Raw genomic sequence first — 2816 nt, 5'->3', positions numbered from 1 at the left:
TTCTCTTTCTTAGGAATGGAATGGAATATAAAATTTAGGCCAAAGTCATAGCGCTAGGACCTACCAAGGATGTAACAGGAGGAAAACCTAGCATTTGCAGTATAAAACAACTGTTCAGAGAGGGTGGAACGTTAGATGGAAGAAAAAGAACATAAACGGAGGTACTGCAAAAGGAATGATAGAGGTTTCAACTAGGAAACGAAGGGAAGCTGCAAAGAACCTTAAGTAATGCCTACAGTGCACTACATGAGGTGCACTGGTGGCACTAACCCCCGACGGAAAGTAAAAAATATGGGTTCAAATCCGCGAGTCTCCATACCAAAGCCAATCGGTTTGCTTCCCAACTCGTTCAGTCATTACATCCCAAACTAGATGTTAGCACCCTGCGCAAACACGTCAGTCAGCAAATGGATCTCAGACAGCGCAGATATTGTGGGTATACAAACCCTCCTGAAAGATTACTGAATATCACCATTCTGTGGGGCCTGTGATAGGATGAGCCGTAAATATAGCTTCTAGAGTTAATCTAAGATAAAAGCTAAGATAATAGTCAGGAGAGCTTTGATAGCTTTGGTCGAAGAAAGAGAAGCCAGGTGCTTTACAAGTAAGGTGAGCTTCGACTGAAGGAGAATTCGTGATTCTGTCAGTGACGAATATATGTTTAAGATATGGGGCATAAGATTAACTGACGATCATTGCAAATTTAACGACATGCTAGTTCGAAAAGATGTAACTTTATAAAATAGGGAACTTAGAAAAACTGAGTAACATTCACTGAAATATAATAAGTAAATTTACCGGAGAAGAGAAAATGAGAAACTCAGGTCTAACTATTGTTATTTGTGCCATTAGATATTATACATAAGGCACGACAAACTCATAGATACACCAAATAAATGGTAAATTGGAAAACAGAAAATGAGACTCCAAGATGAATTAGACAAGCATATATCAGTGAATAATGAATAAAGAATCTCTTTCTCTTGTCATCGCCTTTTCTCTCTCATATAGTAAGTTTCTGTTTCCCGGTTTACATATACTGCGCTCGCTCGCATACCACGCACATACGCCTGAATATTATTTAACTGATATGTGATAAACACAGGTTCTTTATTTCCTTCGTATTCTTCCAATGGTTTATCACTTCAAAACGAAAGAGAGTGTCCTAAAATGCAAACCTGGACGAACTCTGTTGAAATTGCTGTGCGAATTAACGTAGCAGACGAATGAATTTGGACGAGCAGGAAAAAGTCGTAGAGAATGAGAGGGATGAAGAGGTAAGGAGATGATGAAGAGGAAGATGGTGGGGAAACGTTGGGTTACTGAGAGAGAAAGGGATGAGAAGAGGGTAATCAGAAATGACTGAGAAAAAGAGTAATGACGTTGCTGCGTTGAAATAAAAGGGTAAAGAAATGATGAAGGAGTGGATGCTGGATAGATAAGAGACGGCTGGCTAAAGTGGGGGGAGGGAGGAGGATACTAAGGTTGGTAAAAATCCGAGCATATATTTGGCAAGCAAACGATTTCTTGTGGAATTTGCAAGGCAGGCAATATCCTGTTACCAAGAGCCTCGTAGACGAATGTTGGAAGAAGAAGAAGAAGCAGTGACCAAGTGATTTGTCAAACGATCAAAGCGGCATCAGCAAAACGATCTTAATTCAGTCTAGTATTCGAGATTCTCGATGAAGATGTCGCGTCTGATTGAATTGAACATAGAATTTAGGTCAAAGGCTGAGCGCTGGGACCATACGTAGGTCATTCAGCGCTGAAACGGAAATTGACAGTAAATGGTTAGAAAAGTGTAACAGGAGGAAAACCTCGCAATTGCACTATGAATCAAATGTTAGGAGAGGGTGGAAAGTAAGATGGAAGAAAGAGAATATGAAAAGAGATTCAGTAAAAGGAACGAAAGGGACTGCACCTAGGGGGCGAAGTCAGGCTGCAAAGAACCTTTAATAATTCCTACAGTGCACAGTATGAGGTGCACTGATGGCACTACCCCCCTACGCGATCTCTCGCGACTAGCAGCAATTCGTGATTTTCAATGAGAAACCTGACACGTGGCACATTTGTTGACAGCTGCGGTAGAGCTGCCAAGCAAGAACTGCAGGGCTGGTTAAAAAAGAAAGAAAAAAAGTTGCCTGTTTGAGGATTTTCCTCTCGACGAGGCAAACTCACTGACGCGTCAGTCAGCACGCCGACTTGGTTCTGTGTACGTGTCTTTTTTTCCTATCACTTAAGGTTACCCGTTCATCATATTATTCTCTGTCTTATTGAACGAATGCAGTCTTCATGTCCTTTCCACTTCCCATGGTATACATAATATAACCGGTTCACTACATTTTCTCATGCACTGCATTTTGTTTATTTTCACAGCTTGACATCGCATTCTGTCCAAAAAATTTCTCAGTTCTCGCTGGGATAAAATGTAATCCTTCTGTTACATTTTGATCAGCGGTCAGTCCATGTAAGGGGTTACTACCTTAATTTTTTAAAATTACTTTGTGAGGAAATGTAATCCAAATATTGCATTTATTATATTACTGTCATGCACGCTGACAGAAAATTATAATCCTGGCATTGCATTTCTGTTTTTAATACAAGGCAATAAAGTCCGATCAATAAGCTTTGATCTGTCATTTCAAAGATAGACATATTTATCGCAATGATTCGCAATACATTTCATTTACTGAGCTTTTCCTGTTGCTTTTTCCTGTAAAAAAGACGGTCGTTAAATCCCTCCCTGATCCTAACAAAATGACAACAAGAGCCACAAAGAACATTCATCTGTATAGACAAGGATCAACTCAAGAACT

Source organism: Macrobrachium nipponense, chromosome 2 (assembly GCF_015104395.2).
Source record: "Macrobrachium nipponense isolate FS-2020 chromosome 2, ASM1510439v2, whole genome shotgun sequence".
NCBI lineage: Eukaryota > Metazoa > Arthropoda > Malacostraca > Decapoda > Palaemonidae > Macrobrachium > Macrobrachium nipponense.
The sequence above is the reverse complement of the archived record's forward strand: the minus strand, read 5'-3'. Positions refer to the sequence as shown.